We start from the raw sequence: 25,534 nt of genomic DNA, 5'->3' as shown, positions 1-25,534 counted from the left end.
ACAGAGAGTCTCTCCACTCACTTTCTCATAGACGTACTGTTTCTGCTGCATGCCTCTTCTACAGATACTTCAATGGGCACTGTTCTTCTGAATTGGCTTCTATAATTCCCGCTCTCTCTTTCAAAACAGTCCGAACACGTGCCGCCACCAGCCAACATCCATTTACTGTCCAACTTCAAATCCACAGAACCAACTTTTCATCTTCCTCATTTATTCATTCAACTGCCGTTTTCTGGAACAACCTTCCTCCCTATGTATTTCCTGAAAATTACAATCTACAGAAGTTCAAGTCCAATGTCAACAAATATCTTCTTTCGTCTTCTCAACCTCCAACCCAAGCACGGTCCTAAGTACTATAGGTTCTAATACCTCTCGTGTTTGAGGTTCACATAAAAAAAAATAAATAATTATTAAATGAAACTGTTATTCATGTATGTCATTTAGTTTAATACTTACATTAATAAAACAATATAGATACATTTACAATTTAATGTAATAATGTTGCATGCATAATGTTGCATGTGTTTGTGTGTGTGGGCACATCAGAGAAATGCACGAGTTTCTACACTTCATTACATTTCTAACAGCTGGTCCAACCTGTGCAATGGCTGGGTGGTGCCACCAGACATTCTTAATTAGAATGATGACCTAATATCAGTGTTTTTAGTTATACATATATATACTGTACAGGAATACTCTGCTTTTCACTACAGTATTTAACTACTGCAAAAAGAGATAAAAAGATTAGGCAAATGGGCTGAGAAATGGCAGATGAAGTTTAACATTGACAAATGCAAGGTACTGCGTATGGGTAGCAGCAATCCCAGATTAATATACCAACTGTGTGGTACTACATTTAGGGTAGTGGAAAATGAAAAAGACCCGTGGTAACTGTACAGTCAGATATAAAGTTTTCTAAGCAGTTCAGACAGGTCAACTCATGAGGTTTTGTCAATGATATACAGGAATTTTACTAACCATAGTACAAGGTGATGGTTAGGCCACATCTTGAGTACTGCATACAGTGTGGAGGCCTCATTTTAGGATGGATGTAGAACTGGAACAGGTGCAGAGAAGAGCAACAAGATTGGTGAGGGGAACAAAAGGAAGGTCTTACAAGAAAAGCTTCCATTCTGCATACTGCAGAATCTGGAAACTAGGCACCTGTGAGGTGATCTGATTGAGCATGCTCAATACTGATGACATTCTTCCTCTTGCTCAGACTACATACAAGGAAGCATAAATTCAAACGGAGGAAGGATGGTTATAGAGCAGATGTGCAGAAGTTTGCCTTCTGCCTGCCAGAGGTGGTTGATTGTTGGAACAAACTTCCATATGTTTTTTCAAAGTGGGTAGTTTGAATAAATTCGAAAACTAGATGAATTATTGATGTTGGAAGTTGGTTTTTTTTTTTTTTTTTTTCACTAATGCTTTATAAGCTTGCTTTCTTGCATCATTTGCTACTACCAACACTAATACTAATTTGTCCTGGTACTTTTTTAATAGTTCCACCTTCTGAACTCTATAAATTCATCAGAAAACCAAAAAAATAAACAGACAAATAGAATATATAATGTAAAGATACACATATAACCCCAGGAGCTCACATCTGGTGAGTATGGGCTTGGCATACCCAGATTCCTGAGCTGGATATCATCATTCTTCTCTTTCTTGGTGATTCCCTTCTACTTCTCTCTCTCTCCAGAGTAATTCATAATTTTTGTTTTTGGCTGGTGCAGCATAATCCTCAGGCTTCTTTGCACCATATGGTTAATAATATGTACTATATGCAGTGGTGGACTGGTCAGGATGTCAGCTTGCCTGATGGCGAGTGGGCCCCTTTGCAATAACATTAGACAATATGTTAAAAATGTTAATGACCTTTTAGTAGCTTGAAAATATAATACAAGTTCCAATATTATTACTGTATGCAAATAAAATTTACGTTGTATTACTATTTTAATTTTAAAAAATTTAATAAAATCATTTTTATTAAAGGGTGGGCCCCCTTTGTCTCCTGGCAACCAATATTTTTATACCCAGTCTGCCACTGCTATATGCACATACATATATATATATATATATATATATATATATATATTTTTTTTTTTTTTTTTTTTGTATACAAAAGTGTGAAGTCTATTTTTCTATGTATTGAACATTATAGTTGAATTCTGAGCCACATAAAGCATACAAAAGATATCAATAATGAAATAAACAATAAAAAGTGAAATGATTATAAATAATAGAAAAGCATATAAAACCAATAAAACAAAGAAATAATTAAATGAGTCATGTTATGCTAAAATAATTTATTGTGAACCATACCCTTTTGATTTCCAATAACTTTCACCTGCGTGTGTGTATCTGTGTATTTATAAACACACACGATTTATATGTCCCATATCCACTAGAAATAAAATTAATAATAAAACATTACAATATTCAACTTTTTAAACTCATTACTACACCACCTACGAATAAATATCGCAAAGCAACTCAATAAATAGCTTTTGGATTTAATCCAGAAAGAAAAAAAAAAATCTGCTTTTCATTACTGAGCCCTCTAGTGGTTGATCATTGCATTGCTTCGGTCAGGTCAGTTCGGTTCGGTTTCCCTTGCTGAATGGATGGATGGATAGGTATACGGAGCATGGACCTGCTTCGTTAGGGGCACAGAGTGATTAGTTTGGTGTCAATTTTGAGCAATCTATACTGACCGTTTTTGTTCATTTTTGGTCTGCGAATCAGTAGTATGCATATCATAAGCATACAGTTAAGCAAATTAAGTGGAACGGTAACATCGGACCCTGGACGAAGCAGACTAAACAGAAAACGGGAGGAAAGTGAAAGGAAGAGGCCTGCAATTGTATTCTCCAAACATATTCAGTGTTCCAATTTTTAACAGGACAGATAGGAGCTAAGGTAAAATTAACAAGTTGAAGCTGGTAAGTAACGCAATATCTGAACATATTTAGAGAATTAATTTTATATCGGAATTTCCAGACTATCCGAAAACACATTTTAAACTTCTTTCTCATTGTACTTTCGCATATTTTCAATACTGCTTCACTGGGAAACTATGCTTTCTGCAATGTGTAAAAATTGCAGTTGTAATTAGATGCGCCTGATGCTTACCAGATGTCATTCATAACCTCAGTCAAAACCCACTCATTCATAAAGATACCAATCAGTTAATCTTTAAAATTTTAAGTCTTGAATTATCATTTAGAATGTGTGCATTGCTTTCATCCCCAGAAAAACTATTTGTTGTGTCAGTTTGTTTTTTTTTTTAATCATCTTTTGGGCTGGTTCGAGTCACTTATTGCCATCGTTTATTTTTTAAATTAAAGAAATTCTAATATTATGATCAAGCATCGTTTTCGCAATATGATACCCAATTCAGTAATCTCTTTGAGTTTTCATGTGAGATTATCTACAAGACCAGTAGTTTTTAGGTATTTAAATTTTTTTTTTTTTTTTTTCAAATCCTACTTGTATTTATCAGAACAGTAAAATTGGCTAAAAATTGTTTGTTTGTTTTCATGGGATCAAATGGAACATATTTTTAAACAAGTTAGGTAAGTATGTCATACATACATTATTCAACTAGTTATCTAATTTTTTGATTATGTCCAATTATCAAATAAACATACCCTAGGAATGAAAAACAAAGAGTTTAATTCGGCCTAAAACCTTATCAGCATTTGTTTCCTAATAAATCTTATTAGGTTGATTTTCAGCATGACCTGATATGTAGAAAAATACCTCAACAACAAGCAACCAGCTGAAAGTTTGGTATTGATCCAACTTTTATGTTTCAAATAATGCCTGCATATCTGAAAAATACTTTCATTTACAGTAAAAGCTTTGTTGTTTAGCTTGGGTAACTGGAAAACTCTTGTAACCATTAAGAATATGTCTTCAATTACAGTAATTTTCTTTTAAATCTATTAGAAAAAGTATAATTTATCACAGTTTGGGTCCCCTTTTTGGCATTAAATTAATACAACATCAAGTAACTATGATAATATTTATATTTTGTTTGATTACAAAAAAATTAATTTTTACAGAAAATGAAGAAAAGTGCATTTAATGTAATGTATGATCCATTTTTAAATATAGTGCATCAAATTATTATTATTACCCATATGATGCAAGGAAGCCTGAGGCTTATGCTGCACCAGCCAAAAATAAAATTCTCGAGTTACCCTGAGAGAGAGAGAGAGAGACAGTCAAAAGTAGAAAGGAATCACCAAGAAAGATAGGAATGATGATATCCAGCTCAGGACCCTGGGTTTGCCAAGCCCATACTCACTAGATGTGAGCCCCTGGGGTGATTATGAAAGCTTATAAAAATGCAAAATTACTTGGTAGTGCCTGTTATATAAGGTATAGTTACTTACATTTTATCTCTTGAAATCTAGGAGCCTGAGAGAACTTTTGGAGCACTGCCCCAGGTGTGGGAACAATATTCCATGGTCAGGCAAATTTATGATTTGTACAAAGTGAATAGCTGTTTGGAAGAAAAGTAATGCCAAGAGTGAAAGAGAAAACCTAGTTTTTTAGATGCAGAGGAAGCAATTTTTGTAATGTGCTTATGCCAAGAGAGATTAGAACTCAGGGTAATTCCCAAGAGAGATATGATCTTGCCTATAAATCCGTGTTATCAAAGGTAAGCACTGGAGCAGAAGAATTCTTTTTGTGTGATATAAGACAGGACTGAGTTTTAGAGGGATTGAAATCCGGTAAGTTATCTTTGCCCTACTGCAGAATTACCTGGATACCAGCATTTAAGGAATAGGTATTGGATATTCGAAAAGTTGAAGCTGTTTGTGCAGTGCAAGATTCATGAAACTGGAATGTGGAATGCAATATGCTGTCATCAGCAAAACTATGGATAGGATTTCCAGTCAATGGAAGAAGGTCATTAATATATAAGAGGAAAAGAGTGGGGGAAAGAACTGAACCTTGGGAGACACCAGCATTAGTGGAGAAGTTAGAAGACAGAGAGCCATCTACCATCACCCTCAGTGAGCGATCAGAGAGAAAACTGGATAACCAATTACAAAAAACAGTTGGCAAACCATAAGATGGAAGCTTGTTTAGAAGACCTTTATGCCAAACACGATCGAAAGCCTTTGAAATGTCAAGAGCAACTGCTTGAGTTTCACCAAACTTTTCCAATGAATTTGTCTATAGATGGGTAAAATAAGCCAGAATATCACTAGTGGATCGATGCTGACAGAATCTATACCGGTGATCATTGATCAGATGGAAGATTTCTAGATAGTTTAAGAGTTGGTGGTTAATTGATTTCTCCATTACTTTAGAAAGAGTAGAAGTAAGTGCAATAGGATGATAATTGGATGGGAAGGATTTATCACCCTTTTTAGGAACTCGCTGGATATGAGCAAATTTCCAATCAGCAGGAAAAACACCTTTGGAATAAGAAAGTTAAAAAAGGCAACAAAACAGGAGTAAGTTCAGAAACACAGGTTTTAAGAATGAGTGGAAAAATGCCATCCGGACCTGGAGCTTTCTTAGCTTCAAGATTATTCAAAATCCTTCTGACATCCTTTTGACAGAAGACCACAGAAGGCATTGAATGGTACTAAGAATGGTGGCAGGTTTTTTTACCAAGGTTATGAATACACGAGTTGGAAGGAAAATTTAGAATGCTAGCAAGTAAGCTTTATCTTTGGCTGGAGTATCAATAGAACCATTTGGTTTTGACAGAGATGGGCAAAAGTGGCTGCCATAGCTTTGGAAAGAGACCTGGATGCTCGAATACCATTTGGGCAAGAAGCAAGTTTTCTACTCTTAGCCTGTTCGAAATCTAGTTTGGACTGATTGATAACTGCTTTACAATAGTTGCGAGCTTTGGTGTTGGCATAAAAATGAACCTGGAGTTTTGGATTAAAGCCAATTGTGATATACAACATTCTTCTCTTGAGCAGCCTTGGCACATTTATTGTTAAACCAAGGTTTAGATAAAGGACAAGATTTAAGTTGGAGTGTGGAAAAAAGGATTTCATCCCTACAAAAATAATTTCACTGACGCAATCTGTACAAACGTTGACATTAGAAGATTTCAAACAGTAATTTGACTAAGGAAAAGAAATCTCGCAGATCATCCCATTTTGCATTCTTGTAATGCCTTGTATTCTTGTAAGTTGAGAATGACCATGATAGAAAGGCTCTGTTGGAGAAGAGATCATCAAGTTGTGTTCTGAGGTACCTAGAGGACCACACACCTCAACTTTGTACTTAGAAGGGCTGTTATTGAGAAAAAGATCAAGTGTTGGCTTCGTGGTTAGGATTGTCTGGTATTCTGGTAGGTAAATGAATAATCTGTGTGAGGTCATTAGTAATTGCAAAAGCCTCAGCATCTCGACCAGCTGGGTCCGTGTGACTAGAAAATGGAAGCCAACCGAAATTGTGAACATTAAAATTACCTCACTATTAGGAAAGTTGGATTGGAGAAAGTAAAGTTTCAAAGAGTTCCAGGTGATTAGTGGAGTTGGGATAATGATAGAGGCAACGGATGAATTTGACAGAATGTGGTCGAGAGATTTTAAGTCAGAGAAGGTCGAAAAGAGGAGATTCCAAATTACTAAGCCTCCAACTGGGAATATCTGAATGGACATGTGCACAAGTACGACCATTGAGTGAAAGGGATCATACAGCAAATAATTTGGATAACTTGGATGAGCAGCAGTTGATTCAACTGATAACTGAGATTCTGTAAGGAAAAGTACATGGGGTCTGGCAGACTAAGTGTAAATGGACAGAATTGAGATTAGAACTGAGACCATGTATATTTGTGAAATGAATGAGAAAGCATTTGGGAGCTTTAGATCTTTTTGCAGATAAACCACAAGGGGCTCACATCTGGTGAGTATAGGCTTGGCACACCCAGAGTCCTCAGCTGGATATCATCTCTCTCTCTCTGTGTGTGTGTGTGTAACTCAGAATTTTTTTTGGCTGGTGTAGCATAAGCCTCAGGCTTCCTTGCACCATATGGCTAGGACATGCTGTATAAAGTAATGAAATTTTTGTATGTGACGTACACGTGGTAAGAATATATTCAGTTCCTTGACATAATGTGGCCTCGACAATGTCCCTGCATGCACAGTACTCAGACCCCCTCCAGTCACGCTGGCAGAGAAATTATATGCCAGCTGATCCGGAAACCTCTTAAAAAGTTACCAACAGGTTCGGTCATATTGGTAACTCAGACTATATATTTGAAGTGTACCCTCAAAATGTAAGCAAGGTTGGATCTTGCCGTCATGTTCATCATAACTTCAAAAGACATCGATCATACTGCATAATGGAAGGAATGGTGGGGGGTGCAGGAGCTTTGCCCTGGAGACTAAATGTGGGTTTCACCAATAAGCAAAGTGGTGGTATTGCACCGGTTGATGAGAGTCATCTACCACCTAGCATTGCCTGGTAACACAGAGGGGCAGCCATCCTCTGTGTGGCATGGATGCCACACCTCAACTCCTGCTTACATTGGTTCGCACATGGGTGGTCACATCCAGTATGCTAGGTGCCAGATTTCAGGACTTACACATTGGGGCTGTACTCAGGGTTACTAACAGTCCCACCATCGTGAAGGTGCAAGCGGAGGATTTGGCTGTCACAAACCAACCAGACTGCCAAAATTAGGTCCACTTGACTTGAGTGTCATCCAAATATCAGTTCTATCAGTGTCTTAGGCTCCCAGCTAGCAATCACAGCTTGGCCTACCTGAGAGAATGTCTGGAACAGTCCCAAGGACTGTTAAACAAAACTGTGCATCATGGTTTTTTTGAAAATTTTTTAAAACTTTAATAAAAAAAACTATATTTTTTTGTATATAATCTTTGGTATGGTAATATGATCATATTATATACTAAATGGATACCTAAAAAGGATTCCCACCTAGCATTGTGAAAATGAAAAATATGCTTCTTACTGTATACACTACCCTACAAAAAAAGTGACTATAGTGATTTCTGAGTGATATCCAAGTGATTTTCTCAAAGAGCGGCTGATAATTATAGTAGTATTCTTCATTTTTCAGAGTTATTTAATTTTTCTGTTCTAAAGTAAAGAATTTAGCGTACCTAACAGAAGGGAAAGACACCTTTCTTCTTGTACATAGGACTACTTATTAACTCACTAACTACTAACCTTCCTTTATCGCTTGGTCACTGGTGGCACCGCTCCTGCCTCCACGTGGTGGGGCTGGAAACCTGGGAGAAGAAAGCCACCCTCCCAGAGCAAAAAGGAGCAAAGATGGACAAAATTAAACAGCCCACTTATGGATCTTTTGATCCAGATCTAGATAAACATGATCGAGATCATGATGACACAACATCCCATGCTAAACGACAAAAAAAAGAAGGAATGGATAATACTGTACCTCTCTTTTTAATTTTACAATCCTCCACAGACCAACCATTGAGTAAGCTTCCCCGTTTTTGATACAAAAATGTGGCTGGCCCTCCAAAAATGGTTAGGCGATTAAGATCCGGAGACTTATTAGTTGAAATGACCGAAGGTAAACACGGTGAGAGACTGTTAAAAGTATCTACCTTTGGTGGAATTCCCACGAAGGTTACCCCACATGCCACCTTAAACTCCTCTAAAAGGATAATATCAGAGTGGGATCTTTTAAACGTATCGGAGGATGAACTTGTCCAAGAACTACAAGATCAAAATGTTGTACACACAAAAAGAATTGTCATCAATAAAGATGGAGAGCCTGTCCCTACTTGGACAGTGATACTCGCATTTAAAACACTGAACCTACCTACCACCATAAAAGTTGGTTACCTTAGGTGTCAGGTAAGACCTTATATTCTGAACCCAGTCTGGTGCCTTAAGTGCCAAAAATTTGGCCATTTACAAACTGTATGCAGAGGAGTTCCTGTCTGCCCAAATTGCAGGTCCTCAGATCACAATCAGAGTGACTGTTCTGCTGCAAAAATGATGTGTGTGAACTGCAAAGGTGACCACCCGGCATATTCCAAAATTTGTGAAAAATGAAAAACTGAGAAAAAAAAATAGTAAAATCTAGAAGCAAGAAAACTAGTTACACCTACTATAAACAAAAATAGTACCTATGCTAATGTAATAAAAAAATACCAAGCAGTCTCCACTCAAACAGGTGTCACAGTTCCCATTACCAAGTCAATTTCTGATTGGGCTAGAACTGTCCTCTCTGAGCAACAACCAAGTGTGCATAAACAACAACCCAAACTCTCAGATCAGGCAAATAACACTCCTCTGACAATACCAGCGGCATCTCCTCCTCAAATGTGTGCTAATACATCCGATATTACAGACCCAAAATCAAAGAAAAGTACCCAGGACATAAATCATGGATACAGATAGCACATCTATACATGAAGAACCAATTTTAGAAATCTATGCTGAAGAAGAAATGGATACTGGTCGACCAGTTTTCAAAAAAGACAAATCAAAATTGGAACATAATAAGCCAGTCAGATACAGCTCCATCAATTAAACACAAATAATGGCCTGTGTTTTACAATGGAACTGCAGAGGCTTCCGTTGCAACACAGATGATATCCATGATTTGATTAACCGGTATTCTCCAGTTGCTCTTTGTCTTCAGGAAACTTACCTAACCTCACAAATTTCTCCTTCGATAAAGAATTATTGCCTTTATCGAAGAGATCGTAATATAACAAATGCTGCCCATGGTGGTGTAGCAAACCTAATAAATTCAAATATCTCAACTAAACATATTCCACTTCAAACTGAAATAGAAGCTGTTGCTGTTCATATAATTCTCTGTATTTCAATGATAATTGTCTCAATTTACCTACCAAAACCATACTTAACTCTTTAAAAGATCTTGAAGATCTCTTCATACAGATACCTCCACCTCTCTGTATATTAGAGGATTTTAATGGGCACCATCCCTTATGGGGCGATCCTAAACTAGACAGATGGGGTCAACTCATTGAAAGCTTTCTAGAGTCGCAAAACCTTACCATACTCAATACTGGTGCACACACTCACATATAACTCCCAACTGGACACACCTCAGCAATAGATCTCTCAATTTGTTCTCCAGTGTTGGTCCCAAGCATAGAGTGGTATGTTTCAAATGATCCTATGGGCAATGATCACTTTCCAATCATATGCAATTTTTTAATATCAAAGACTCCTTCAAACAAACCCTGTAGGAAATGGAAATTTGTTCGGGCAGACTGAGCAAAATTTTGATCATCAATCTCCCTTAATGAGGAAAAAATCCAGCTTCAGAATATTGATAATGTAACAGATAACATCACATCTTCTAAAAGTGGCCAAGGACACGATACTATTATCAAATCCCCCTGGTCACAAGCATTATAATTACTGGTGGAATGCGGAATGCACAAAAGCAAAGAAAGCAACAATTAAAGCCTGGAATTTATTTCGGCAATGTCCAACCACAACCAACCTCATTAATTATAAGAAGCTAAGAACAAAAGCACGATTTATACAAAGGCAAGCCAAGAAAGAATCCTGGACCCGTTTTGCCTTGACCTTTAACAGAAACACTGATCCGAAAACTATATGGAAAAAAAAATTAGACAGTTATCCGTTACTACTATACCTTCTCCAATCCTCTCCTGGAAAGGGCAAGACCTATCCAGTCCCTTAGATATTGCTAATGCTTTGGGCAATACTTTTGCTGAAATCTCAGCAGCATCAGCCTATTCTACATCATTCCAACGAATTAAAAACACAAAAGAAAAGCATGCCATTAACTTTCAAACTGCCCACCTTCTTTCATATAACAAACCTCGGCAATACTCTGAACTTTTGCATGCCATTAGAACAGCCCACAATGGTGCTGCAAGGCCAGATGGGATTTATTATGTCATATTACAACATCTTGATGACAAAGCTTTGTGCCTGCTGCTGGTTTTATACAATCGTATATTTTCAGAAAATGTTTTTCCAGCTTCCTGGCATCACTCTACTGTTTTTGGCATTCCTAAAGCCTGGGAAAGATCCAATCAACCCCCCCATAGCTATAGACCGATATCTCTCTCAAGCTGCCTCGGCAAAATCCTAGAAAATATTGTCCACGGAAGACTCGTCTGGATCATTGAGACAGAACATCTGAGCCATAGTCAATATGGCTTTCGTAAAAATAGGTCGTGCTTAAATCTTATGGTCAAGGCTGAATTCACCATTCGAAATGCCTTTGTTAAACGTGAACATCTTGTAATGGTTTCAATAGACATAGAGAAGGCTTTTGACACCACCTGGCGGCATGGCATACTTAGTGATCTTTACTCTCTTGGTCTGCAGGGCAACCTTCCTATATTTGTTCAAAACTTCCTACATACTAGATCGTTTCAAGTTCAGTACCAACATGCCCTCTCTGCAACGTTCATGCAGGAAGAAGGTGTTCCACAGGGATCAGTACTGAGTGCCACTCTGTTTGCTCTTAGAATAGATTCTATTACAAGACAGCTTCCAAACACAGTCGAGACTTACCTTTATGCAGATGATCTTTCCATCTCCTGCCATTCCCAAAATATGAGGTCTATTGAACGGCAGCTTCAGATATCACTTAATAAAATACAACCGAACTTCAAATTTCTAATGTCTCCATCCCGGTCACTAATAACATCAGATTTCTAGGATTAACCCTTGACAACAAGTTAAATTTTATAGGCCATATTAAAAATGTAAGTACTTCCTCTCCAAAAAAGTTAAACATACTCAACGCTTTACCTGTATAGCTGAAGCAGAGATCGTACTTCTCTGCTTCGGCTATACAGGGCATTAATCAGATCCCACCTTGATTATGGAGCTCCCATCTATGATTCTGCCAGAATGAGCACATTATGCTGGCTTGATCTCATTCAACACAGTGCTTTGAGGATTGCACTTGGTGCTTTTAGAACATCGCCCACACATAGTCTCTATATTGATGCTCACGAGTCCCCACTATCGTTACGTAGAAAAACACTGTTACTAAAGTATGCTGTTAAGATACAAAGTTGTCTCACATCCCATTCAGTCATACTTGTTCAATCCACCATTAGAAAACCTCTTCAGAAATAAACCTAGCATAGTAAAGCCAGCTGGTCTTCGCCTCCTTGAACTGATGGAAGTTTGGAATCTTTCAGTTCATTCCGTATAGCAGGTAGCAACCTGCTGTCAACCACCATGGGCTTCTCTTCCTCTGGTGACTTGTGACACTTATCTCTGCCAATGGGGAAAGGGTGTTTTACAAGCATCTAATATTATACAGCTTCATGCAGTTCACACTCAAAGATATAGCGATTTTTCCCCAATTTATACAGATGGCTCTAAATCTAATTCAAACGTTGGAGCAGCTGCAGTGTTTCCAAATACCGTTATTTCAGTATCCCTTCCATCTGAATTCAGTATCTTCTCAGCTGAATTATATGCAATTAAACTGGCCTTACAAAATCTCTGTACTGATCGCTCTTTAAAATCTGTTATTTACACCAATTCGTTTAGTTCAATCATGGCTTTATGTAATTTCTCAGATAAAGTTCACCCTGTTATAGACGAAATACGAAGAATATTACTAAAAATTGAAGAACGCCATCAACAGGTCATCTTCTGTTGGATTCCAGCACATTCTGGTATTTTGGGTAATGAACTGGCTGATAAAGCTGCAAAACATCCAACTACCTTAGACTTAACTAATATCCATGTTCTGCCATCAGACCATGCATTAATTATTCAAGCTGCATGCTTGTCAGAATGGACAACAATATGGCACTCTCAAACAAATAATAAACTCTTTCAATTTAAACATGATCCGAAAATTTGGTGCTCCAGTATCCATACATCAAGACGAGAAGTAGTCCTATCAAGGGCAAGAATAGGTCATACCCATCTAGTAGTAGTAGTAGTAGTAGTAGTAGTGGCATGTGCTGCAAGAAAGCAAGTGTATGAGCTTATGCAGCATCAGCCAAAAAAAAAAATCACACCATTCCCTCCAAATGCCTGTCCAATTCCTCCTTAAATTTATTCAACCTATCAACTTCCACAACGACAGATGGAAGTTTGTTCCAGCAATTAACCACCCGCTGGCTAAAGGCAAATTTCCACACATCTATTCTACATCTCTCTTTTCTTAATTTGAATTTATGCCCCCTTAGGTTCGTAATCTGAACAAGTGGAAGGATCCCATTAGAATTCAGCATGCTCAACCCATTCAAGGCCTTATACACTTGAATCAGATCACCGTGCAGGTGCCTAATCTCCAGCCACTGCAATTTGCAGAACTTAAGCCTCTCTTGGTAAGAGGATCCCTTCATTCCCCTCACCAATCTTGTTGCCCTTCTCTGTACACGCTCAAGTAAATCTACATCCTTCCTAAAATGAGGCCTCCAGACCTGTACGCAGTACTCAAGGCGTGGCCTGACCATTGCCTTGAGTACTGCGATCCACCACAGTGTCCACATTGTTATATAAATCTGACTGTTAAACGCATACTTGTTGACTGCCCCTACTATAGACAAGACAGAACATCAACCCTGCTATCACTGGTAAATCTTGATAAACCAATAACTTTAGAGAATCTCATTGATGACAAGGCAAATATTTTTGAATTTTTCAACTTTCTGAAGCAAATTGGACTTTTTAATCTTTTCTGATTTTAAGAAAATTTTTCATTTCCTTATATAAAAAATGAATAGGTTCATTATAGCTATAGTAGCTTATGCGGCATTAAACTCCCGTAACAACAACAACAAAAAAAAAAAAAAAAGTGTGTCTAGATATAATATTGGTTTCACATTTTGTACTGACATCACTGCCACTCACTTCAATATTGTGTTGGTTCTCCTTTGGCCACTACAACACACTTGCCCTCTTGGGTAGACTTTCCACCAACCGACAATAAATTGCAGTAGGTGTTGCCCTCCATTTTTATGTGAAACAGTGACTGATGAATTACAGATATGGGAAACATTGGTCTGATCCTTGCTTGGCATTTTATTTCATCCCATATATGTTCCATAGGGTTCAAATTGGAACTCTGCACTGGCCCACTGGGCTTTCCAACTTTTGTACTTACCATAATTGGTCCATAGAGTAATGGAAATTGGATCTAGAGTGACAAATCTTGCAACCCTTGATGCTATTTGCAAATACAGTGGATTCTGGTTATTTGGGCCACTGGTTAATCGGGACAGCCGTTTATTTAGGGCAAATCGTAAAAAACAGAAACCAGTCGAGAAAATAGCCAGGGTTTACTTCACTTAATCGGGGCAGGAGACCGTAGCACTGGAGATTATCCTGCGATTGTCTCCGACGGTACCACGTGGTTTGGTAGAAATTCTGGAGGTCACAACCATAAAACAAAAACAATTAGCAGTCACCTGTTTATTGGGCTTTTCTGTTAATGAAATCTATCATAAACGGACAGTAAACTCGATCTTACTGAATTTGCGATAACACTGACAGCTGGAATTCTGTGAGTTATTATGGTGAAATGTGTTTACACTTCCATGAAATCTTCAATCATATAAAAAAATTAATTTTCAGATCTTCTCTTCATTCCTATTTTTAAAGCTTTGTAACTCGTTACTCCGTTTTCACTTGCACGTATTGTGTTACTAGCAATTTGTGTGTGCCGTGTTCTTTGTTATTGATTGCTTATCTTTTTTTTTACTGTTTTAAATTTTAACCCCCACCCACAAATGTCAGTGAACAGAAATGTCAACTAGTTTGTATGTACATATTACGGTACATATTAATTATTCCGATTATCACGTATCATTTAATTTTTTAATTGGTAAGGTAATAAAGGATAAATTTGTGCTTAATATATCTTTGCTTTTATAGCCTGTGGATAATATTCCACCTATTTTCGCTAATTAGAATCGCTGTTTAATAGAATTAAAATTCAATTCACAAATGTGATCACAATGACCGGTGCTTACTGCACATCGTATAGTGAACTTTACTATGGTGACTCCATCGTAACGTGATTTGATTGTACAGTGAACCAATTGTAAAGGGGGAGGTACATTTTATTTTTAACTATTTACGTGAAACTCCGGATAATTAGGGCAGCCGCTTAATCTGGCCAAAATGCACTAGTCCCGATGTGTCCCAAATAACCGGAATGGACCTGTAGTTCATGTTGGAGCCATTTTTGAACAACACTTGCAGTATGGCATGGAGCACTATCCCATTGAAACAAACATGGGCTGGTACCAAAGAACCTCCACATTGTAGAGAGCATGGAATTGTCCAAAATATTAATGTAGCTGTCAGTATTTAGGTTTTTCTGCATAACCACCAGAAGTCCTTGGCCATTTGTTGCACCATGCATAGCAAGACCAGTGATTTCAGTTGGTGATGTTTGGCTTATGTACTGCCACTCTCCTAAGAAAAACCAATGATCTGTACATAGTGCATTTCATATAGACTTCTTCAACCCCTTGTGATACCTTCTTCAACCCCTGGTTGATGTTTGAAGGGATTTCTTATGAGATTTGTCATATTACCCTTTTGAGTACCCTCTGGTTGCTTGGAGTAAACTTTTGTTGTCTTCCTGTGCTGGTTGATAATGGTACTTTCATCCTTCCATTTCATTATAACATCACTGATATTCAACTTCAAATGGTGTAGTATTGCTTCCTTGTCAGTCAAAAGTTGATTGGCAAGTCAGTAATGTTACATATCAAAAATCAGTCACACCAGTGCTATGTGTAAACAATGAGAACAACTAACTGAGTTAGTCATTCTCATTGTGGCATCCTTATACAAGGTGTGGCTATTAAAATAATAGACTCCTGCAATAAAATAAATATAATGAAATAGTTTTTAGCTCATTTTAGGAAGGATGTAGAGTTGCTAGAACAAGTACAAAGAAGGGCAACAAGATTGGTGAGGGGAACAAAGGGGTGCTCTTACCAAGAAAGGCTTAAGTTCTGCAAATTGCAGTGCCTGGAGAGTAGGCACCTGCGAGGTGATCTAATCGAGGTGTATAAGGCCTTGAATGGGTTGAGCAAGCTGAATGCTGATGGGATTCTTCCTTCCTCTTGTTCAGATTAAGAACCTGCATGGGCACAGATTCAAATTGAGGACAGGCAGTTGTAGAATGGATGTGTGGAAGTTTGCCTTTAGCCAGCGGGTGGTTGATTGTTGGAACAGACGTCCATCTTTTGATGTGGAAGTTGATAGCCTAAATAAATTTAAGGCTGAGCTGGACAGGCATTTGGAATGAATGGAGGGGTGAAATGGGAAGTTTTTTTTTTTTTTTTTTTTTTTCGCCTGCTGCATAAGCTTGCTTTCTTGCATGTATCGTATGCCTCTGCTAATGCTAATACCTTACGATAGTTATCCCCTTCAAAATAATTGCTTTGGGCTTGAACACACTGTTCCATACATTTCTTCCAAGCACAGAGACATTTCTGGACGTCATCTTCTGTAAACCCTTTTAACATTTTGGTCTTTTTTTCTGAATGTCTTCAATAGACTGGAAGGCAAATGGGGGAAAAAAGTCACAAGGGGCAAGGTCTTGTGAATAGGTTGCGTACAGAGAGCGAGAATGTTATGTGCTGGAGTATTGTCTTGATAGAACGTCTAAACATCCTTCCACAATTTAGGTCTCTTCCTTTAAATTTTTTCATGCAGCCTTGTCAGAGCTTCAATGTGGTATGTTTGATTGACAGTCTGATTTGGTGAACATATCCAGCCATATTATTTTCTTTAATGTTGAAGAAAACAAGAAGCATGTTTTTCATTTTGACATTCTTGCTTTTTTTGGTGTGGGATTTGTTTTGTCTTCCATTGCGTTGACTGTCTTTTATTTTCTGGGTCATACTGGAACACTTTCATCACAAGTAATTATGGTACTCAAAGTCCTGATCTTTGGTTTTTTCAAAACCTCCTCATAAACTTAGTCCTCATTCTTTGATCTTCTTTCAAAATTTTTGGCACATACTCTTCTCCTGCCTAATTTTCAGTTAAATTTGATCTAACTGTTCTTTGTTCATATTGAGTTCTGATACAACCATTCTAATGCTTAAACAATGGTCACTTCTAATCAATGTCCTTATCCACTCCACATTTTCATGGACATTTCCTGGGCATTCATTGATTTCCACGTTCTCTCTTCATTCTAAAAATCTTTTATGCCATTCAAACTCACAAACTCTCAGCATAGTATCTTCCCCATAAACTTGACATAACTCCTAACTTTCAGTTGGTGTTTTCTTTAGTTTTGTTAAAAATTTGAGGTTGATTTGTTGTTCAATTTGTTTGTCCGGCAAACTGCAAAAATAAAAAGGTAATGAAAACCTGTCTCACTGAAAAGCGAATGAGCATGTTAGAATGTGGCTTGGCAGACAACTAGGGAAAGGTTCAAGCTTAATTGCTGTGCCTTTGTTTCACAGGTGGCACTTTGTGTGCAGTGGCAGCATGCTTTCTTGTTATTTAATAGCCACACCTGGTATACCATATGAAATCATTGTGAGTCACTTTATTATCCGGGAAGTTCCAATGGACTAGTGTAACTTTTGTTCTACTAAAATAAAGTATCATTATTTTTTAATCAAAAATTTGTTTCCTGAAGTTACCATTTGAAAGAAAACTTCAAAATGTTAGTGGGTTATTGATTTCAATCTTTATATATTTACTTAATCTACTTTATTCTTAAATATCATTCTTGTTCTTTCAAGTCGGTTCTTCTAAAACCATTTGACATGGGGCCTGACGTAGCCCAGTGGACTAGGGTTCAAGCCCGTGACTACTAAATATGATAAATATTTGTATTTACGATTTATTGTAAACTCTACTGACTTGGTTGTCGTGCCTGAGTATAAATATCAATTTTAAATAGTAATGGTTTTAACAAATAAAGAGAAACAAAAGAGGTTCATAAAATGATTAGAAATGAACCAAAGACAGAAAGAACATTTTGGCAAGAGAAGTATAAAAAATAAGGAAATATTATAATAGGTAGAGGTCGTAAGCATATGAAATGATACTGGAGAGAGATTCAGAGAAATTTCTAGAAGAGGAGAAACTGCAGCTTCAAGTGAAAAGGAAAATTACCATTGTAGTTAGTGCAGTTGCAGCTAGTTTAATCAGCAAACTCGGAACCAAGAAGTTTAGAAAATAACAATGGACAGATAAAAAAAAATGGTATTAAAAAAGATTCAAAATTAAAATGTACTGCAGAATGCATTAGGAAGGAATACTCAGAAAACTGACTGAACAAATGTTTATTGATTCACACATCTCACTTAAGATTAGACTGTCTATTTCATAAATACTTTGTAAGTTGAGAGCAAAAGAGAATTGAAAACATCAGAAAATGTTTACCATAGATATTCAAGTACAAGTTGACTTGCACTCGAGTATAGTATTTGGCCTTGGGAAGTCATAAAATGTATAAGTTAATATTAGAAAATGTGCTTTGAGAACATAGCTGATGCTGCCCAGTTTTGTATGTTTCAGACAGAATGGGCGATCCTCTGCAAAACTTTGATGCAACACCTTTTATTTTATCTCTCTATACATTAAAGTTTTCCTCTTAGTGATATTTTTTTGAGCCAGTGGAAGAAAACGGCAGGACAATTCATCATCATCATCAGCCATTTTCAATCCACTGCAGGATGAAGGCCTCTCCAGCAACTTTCCAGTTCCTTCTGTTTTGAGCACTGGCCATCCATTTACTACCCAAAAACTCATGAATTTCATCTATCCATCTCTACCTTTGTCTTCCAGGTTTTCTTCTAGCTCCTCTTGGGTACTATTCTGTTATTTTCTTAGTCCATCTGTCATCATGTCTTCGAGCTATGTGTCCTGCCCAAGACTATTTTAGTTTAGTTTTGATAAGAATGTCCTTTACTTGAGTTTGTTGCCTAATCCATGTGTTTCTCTTCTTATCTAACAGTCTGAGTCCCAATATAATTTGTTCCATTCTTCGCTGTGTAGTTCTCAGCTTCTCTTCCATTCTTTTGGTGAGTGCCCAAGTTTCACTTCCATAAGTCATGGTGGGGAGTATACATTGTTTCATTATTTTAAGTTTCAGACAAACTGGGATATTGCTCTTCAGTGTGTGACTATATTTCCTGAATGCTATCCATCCAAAATTTATTCTTCTCTTGACTTCCAGCCATTTATCATTATTACAGCTAATAACTTGTCCCAGATAAGTATATGACTCCACCTTTTCAATTACTGCTCCTTCAATCATTATTTCCCTTTCCGTGGCATACTTGTTCATCATTACTTTTGTTTTAGCCATATTCATCTTTAGTCCAAAATCCTTAGTAACTGTACATGACTGATTATTACATCAAGACAATTACATCACTACAAATGTGCAAGTAAATAATTACATAGGTCATTTCCTGATTAGATTTCGATCAGTGCATTATTATATTAGTATAATGTTATCGTTATACAAATAATAACATTATACAATACAAAACTATATAAATATTTCCAAAAAACTAAACTATTTACAATCATACCTCTACTATATCGGGATGATGGGTCCCTTCATCAGCTGACATTAATATACAAAAAAACATTACAATGGAACATCAGATGATGCTGTTCGTGTATTAGATAGTGAAACATGTGCACGAGGTTGGTGAATGTTAAATGGAAGGAACACAAAGGTGTTACTGGACAGAATCAGACACTTGCTGTTGACAATGTAGAGCGTGTATGTGGGACGCATTGAAAGACAGCTGCTTCCATAATGTTTGTAAATAGTTTAGTATTTTGCAAATATTTTAAATATTTGTATAATTTGTAAATATTTTAGTCCTGGTTTTTCGGATGCAATAATATTCCTCGTGCATTATGGAACCCTAAGCAAAAGGCCTTTTTCCTAAGTGACTTATGTAAATTCAGGTAAATAATTACATAGTGATATTTATTCGACCTTAAGAATGCTGCGTGGTAGGGTAGCCAATGGGAGAAGAGGGATGCGGGTCATGTGGTACAAGTGGGCAAGGCAATTATGTCACTACAAATTCACAGGTAAATAATTACATAGGTCATTTCCTGATTAGATATCAATCAGTGCGTTTCAATAGGCATCTTTTACTTAGAAAAGATTTGTCTCACTCTGTCATACCTCTACATTTTACGAAGAAAAGCGTGCAGGGGGAGCGGAGCCTCCTAGCAGTAAATTAATGAAATATTTAATTGCAGAAGCCACAATAATGTGACCTCTGCAAGATTAACTACTTTCAGTTTTATGCCAGCATCATGTGACACTTATTTTCAATATATTTCAGCCATACTTTTTATGAAAGGATTAATAAAACTAGTTTCACATGATTACTAGTACTATCTACTACATTTACAATTAAAATAAAGGCTATTTAATATCAATTTCCATCTGTTGCACAACAACAAAATGTTGATGCTATTAAAGTTGAGAAATGCAAGATTATCACCTGGATTTGTTTCACAAAACACTATGCAACAAAAATTAGTAGTGACTAGATTTCCAGTAGTATGCACACATCTCACTTACTCTATAAAGAACTCTATATATGGGAACAAGTTGGATTTTTTGTCATTAACATAAGTTTTATGTCAAGTCATTAACATATTTTTCTCTGTGTAAAAACTTGAAATGATCAGTATGTAAGGCAAACTTGTGCTTTTTGATTTTGCAAATGTTCAAAATTTCTCGATTTATAATGGAGTAACTGTTGTATCTTATATAATTCCAAGGATAACTTTCAAAAAGTATAACGTGTAATCTACCAGTGCTACGTGTAATCTACCAGTGCTATTCTTGCCATAGCAAGAATTAAAATTCTTGCTATGGCAAGAATTTTAAGCCCTTTTTTTTTTTAAATTGAAAACAAGATATACCAGGTTAACCAATAACAGTGTGTCTCAGAGTGAACAGAACTGATAAACTAGTTTGTTTCACAGCTAAATCCAGCAGTGAGATAAAGCATTAAAGAGACTCCAAACAGTAAAAATAATGTGTAGTAAGAAGTATTCATTAAGTTTATTTATTGGTAGAAGGGGGGGTGGAATACAAACAATAAAAATAAGTAAATAACAAAAATAAGCACATAGATTTAGTGAGATCTATTCACTTCATAGTTCAAGATAGGTGGTGTATTTGGTGTTGGAGTTCCTCATTGGATGAGTGTTGTCAATAAGAGAGTCATTTACTCATCTGATGATTCTGTTATCAGACTAAACTTTATGATATCCATGTTGGCAGAGTCAAGGTGAAACAACATGAGATTCCTTACTTGTCTAGTAGGAGTATGAAAGTTAATTTTGCTACCCATCCTCACTACACAAAAAAATCTTAGTAATTAACATATTCATTTTTTTCACTACATAAAAAGATCTCATTGGTACTATTAGTTTAACCCCCCCTCCCGAGAATCTAAGTCATAATTGATAGAAGTGAGAACCAGGCTTCTATAAATTATGACTTAGTTCTGTCACATTTGTGAGCCATTACAAGGTGATTTCTGAGAATTGAGTCAATTTTCTGTCTAGAAATAGAATTGATTTTGATAGACTCAATATTTGTAAATAGGTCTGGAGAATTTTATTATTGTTCTCATAATTTTTAATCTTGTTTCTTTAAGAATTATTTTAAGATATTATTATAATTAAGCATTGCTTGTCAGTTATTCAGAGCACAAAGATTTATTACACTTGTTCTTGTGTAATTTTGAAATTGCTGTACATTAATGTGCAAAAGGTTATGGATCACTTCTTTTTATGAACAGAATGTGTTTATTCAAAGAAATTTATAACATGTTTACCCACCTTTGGATGTATTTCTTCAATGCATCGTGGAAAACTTATTACAGGAACTCCCCGACTTACGTAATACTCGACTTACAGAAATTTGACTAAATTTTTGCCTGCTGGTGCAAACGTAAAAAAATCGTGGAAACGTATTTTGCATCCCATAGAATAAATGGAGGTATCGTGAAAATATCATAATATGAACCCAATAACCCTTGGGTTTTTTTTTTTTTTTTTTTGGTAATTCGTTCCAAGACCTTGGAATTTGAAAATTTCACAATATTACTAAGCTATTTATCTCTCTAAAAGTTCATTTTTATAATGGAAATTGCACTACCCTTTCATCGTTATCATATGTTCCCATTAGAATCAATTTTGAACACCTTTGTGATATTTTTCTAAAACACAACAATAAAAACAATTTGCACTTTCCGGTTTATTGGGCTTTTCTGCTAGCACAATCTATTTATTATAAATAGGTAGTAAACTAGATCTTATTGCATTTGCAATTATACCGATAACTGAAATTCTGTGGGTTTTTATGTTATGGTATTATGGTGAAATGAGTTCCCCTTCGTTGAAGAGGAACTCATTTCGTCATTTTTGTTATAATCTTCAATCATATAAAAAAACATAAATAAAATTTCAGAATCTTCTCTTCATTCCTATTTACATATTACAGTGATGAAGGGAAAGTGACCAATGGAAAGTGCAAGTGGTAGTAGTGCCAGGAAACTAAACAAAATTGATTTAGAAATAAGGATGAAAATGATTAAGAAGTACGAAGGAGGACAAAGTTTGTCATCTATTGCAAGGGAATTAGGTCTCACTGCTTCAACAGTGAATACTATTTCAAGTGACAGTGCGCGTATAAAAGAACATGTTAAAGGATCAACGCATTTAAGATCAACAGTGATCACAAAACAGCATTCAGATGCTATATCTAAGATAGAAAAGCTATTAATAATATGGATGGAAAATCAGATTCAGAAGTAAGTGCCCTCGAGTCCAATGGCCATTCAAGCAAAAGCAAGTATTATGAAGATAAGTACAGCACACCACAAGCCAAGTTTGTGGCAAGCAACGGGTGGTTTAATAGGTTCAAGCATTGCGCTAGTTTCCACAACATTAAAGTATGCAGTGAAGTTGCCAGTGCCGATTCTGCAGCTGCGGAGAAATTTTGTGATGTGTTGGGAAAAATTGTTGAAGGCGGCTATTCGAACGTACAATGTCCAGTTTCAAGGCGTCAAAAGATAGGACCACGCTCTTGCTTGGGGCTAATGCAGCGGGAGATTACATATTAATACCACTGCTTGTGTTACCATTCTGGAAATCCTCGTGAATTTAAGGGCATCAATAAAGCCACCCTACCTTCATTTCCGATTGAAACAGAGAGCATGGATAACAGTATCTCTCTTTGAGAATTGGTTTAAATGCTGCTTCATTCCTGAGGTTGAAAAATATTGTACAGACAGCGACGTTCCTTTCAAGATTTTGCTTCTATTAGATAATGCTCTTGGACATCCTACGCATCTAGATGATTTCAATTCGATCGTAAGAGTCATATTTCTACTGCCAAAGACGACTTCACTCATCCAACCTGTAGATCAGGATGTTATTTCAAACTTTTAAAAGCATACTATTTGCTCAGGCATTGTCTGCAGTAGACAATGAGAAAAATTTTACGTTAAGAAACTTTTGGAAATCTTACAACATTTACAATGCTATCTTAAACATTAATAAGGTCTGGGCGGAAATTACTAAACGTTGTTTAAATGGTGCATGGAAGAAAATCTGCCCACGGCACGTAAAAGGCTTTGAAGGATTTGAAAAAGACGAATCATATGAAGAGGTTACAGATAAGATTGTAAAGGTTGCAGAGCTACTTCAATTGGAGGTTGATGCCAAAGATGTGGAGTAGTTAATAGAGGAAGAAGAGAAGGAATTATCTAACAAAGAACTTATTGACTTGCAGGCAGCGATATTGAAAGAAGAAAATGCTGACAAAGCTCGAGATGAACCAAATGAGGAGCTGAGACGCTTCATCACCAGAGAGATGGCAATGGCATTTCTTAAAACTGCAATGCCGAGATTTGAGAAGATGGATCCTAACAGCAAACAATTCTTAAACAGAGGGGTGAATGATATGCTTGCTTGCTACAGAGAAATCTACGATGAAAATAAAAAAGCCACTGTCCAGTTATCCATTGATATGTTCTTTCGTAAGACCCCTTCTAAATATCTCCACAGCCCTCAACCTCTGCAGCGCCGTACTTATCAGCTGAAGACATCGATTCTGGCAATGATGCTCGAGAGGTAAAATTTACTGCTGTTATGTTATGTTATGTTATGCCTGTCTCCTCTTTTTTTGTAATTTTATAATTCTGAAATTTTTTAAATTGCACGTTTTTGTAATTTTTCCTGCACATGAGATAAAAAATTAAATAAATACAATAAATAATTCTATTTACATGTTCATCAAAAATTTCTTTTTTTGATTCAATCAATTCGGCGAGGAGAGTTGTGAGTGTTGTACAAGTGTGGGGGAAATTCTGACACGTAGCATTCCACGGAAAGCAACCCTTACATATGTCGGGGAGTTCCTGTACTAATTTTTGGTAGAAAGCTAGTACTATCGAGCTCCATTCCTCCTTCAAAGCATTTGTAATCTCCATTTTATTAGTTCAGGTTAAAATGCTTTGCCTATCCTTACTCCTGCTTTCCAATTCACTGAAGATGTTCAGTTGGGTTAAGGTGGGATTGTGAATTTTCTGATGTTATTCTCTTTAAAACACACATCCACCTTTCATTGTGACAATGTTTCTTTGTTTTATTACATGAAGCATTATCATGTTGGAAAGTGTAAGGCTGTTTCCACAAAATTGTCACAGGATAGTGCACATTAAATTTTCCAAAACATCAGTGTAGGCTGCAGCATTCATAGTTCCACGCACTGAGACCAGTGATCCGCAAGAGAATTTTGGTGGTCCACAGAGTAATTTGAATATATTTGCAATTTTCGTCTTTATTAAAATGTTTCATTATATTCTGATTCTACTTTTTTGAAATTTTCACCTTATTACGTTGCATGTTTATAAAAGGCCCAGTGCAATATCCGGTATTAGCGATGCTTCTATTGTAAAAAAATATAGAAAGCTATTTCTATTGTTGGGCTTATTCAAGAAACGAATTTTTGTCAACGCTATACTGGTGTTTATTCAATACGATACTCTTCTTAGGTAAGTGACCAGCGATATTTTTATTTTAACTGTGCACAGTGTGATATTTAATGGCATCAAAGAGCTTGAGTTTGATAACTATCTTATTTCTTGTTTGGTTTTAGATAAAAATAAAATAACCTCAATGAGTCAGAAAAAGCAAACAAGCATTTTGTGCTTCTTAGGTAATACATCACGTTGTCATGAGTTGGTTAATAAATCAGAGCCTCCACAGCCACTGCAAGGCATCATCAGGAAAGACATTAGAATTGGAGGCGGAGAGAAGAAAAAGTTCAAAGTTTCAAGAAAATATGATGCGGACTACTTGAAGTTTGGATTTATTCAAGAACCTGGAAGTGAACTGGATCCATGGCTGCTTTATATTATATGTTCTGAGAGTTTATCCAATGATGCCATGAAACCTTCGAAACTTGGCAGGCACTTGCATTCAAAACACCCAGATTTAACTAAAAAGCCAGTTGACTACTTCCAAAGAATGCGTGAAAATTTGCAAAAGCAAAAAAGTTCATTAGCAA

At 36.5% G+C, this 25,534-nt stretch overlaps 2 protein-coding genes across 2 annotated transcripts in view; one reads left to right on the top strand and one right to left on the bottom strand.

The window, feature by feature from the left end:
• The window catches only part of LOC150088452 (WD repeat-containing protein 27-like), a 316,886-nt gene extending 314,519 nt beyond the window's left edge, over positions 1-2,367 (bottom strand). The window contains exon 1 of the mRNA XM_090370163.1: positions 2,329-2,367. The gene's annotated coding sequence lies outside the window, so the exon portion shown is untranslated. The remainder of the gene's footprint in view (positions 1-2,328) is intronic.
• Positions 2,368-2,633: 266 nt separating this feature from the next.
• LOC150088451 (deubiquitinase DESI2-like) overlaps positions 2,634-25,534 on the top strand; it is a 65,660-nt gene continuing 42,759 nt past the window's right edge. The window contains exon 1 of the mRNA XM_090370781.1: positions 2,634-2,948. The gene's annotated coding sequence lies outside the window, so the exon portion shown is untranslated. The remainder of the gene's footprint in view (positions 2,949-25,534) is intronic.

Source organism: Mastigoproctus giganteus, chromosome 3 (assembly GCF_048544385.1).
Source record: "Mastigoproctus giganteus isolate SK-2022 chromosome 3, ASM4854438v1, whole genome shotgun sequence".
Lineage (NCBI taxonomy): Eukaryota > Metazoa > Arthropoda > Arachnida > Uropygi > Thelyphonidae > Mastigoproctus > Mastigoproctus giganteus.
Note: the sequence above shows the minus strand (reverse complement) of the source record. Positions and strands in the feature narration are given on the sequence as shown.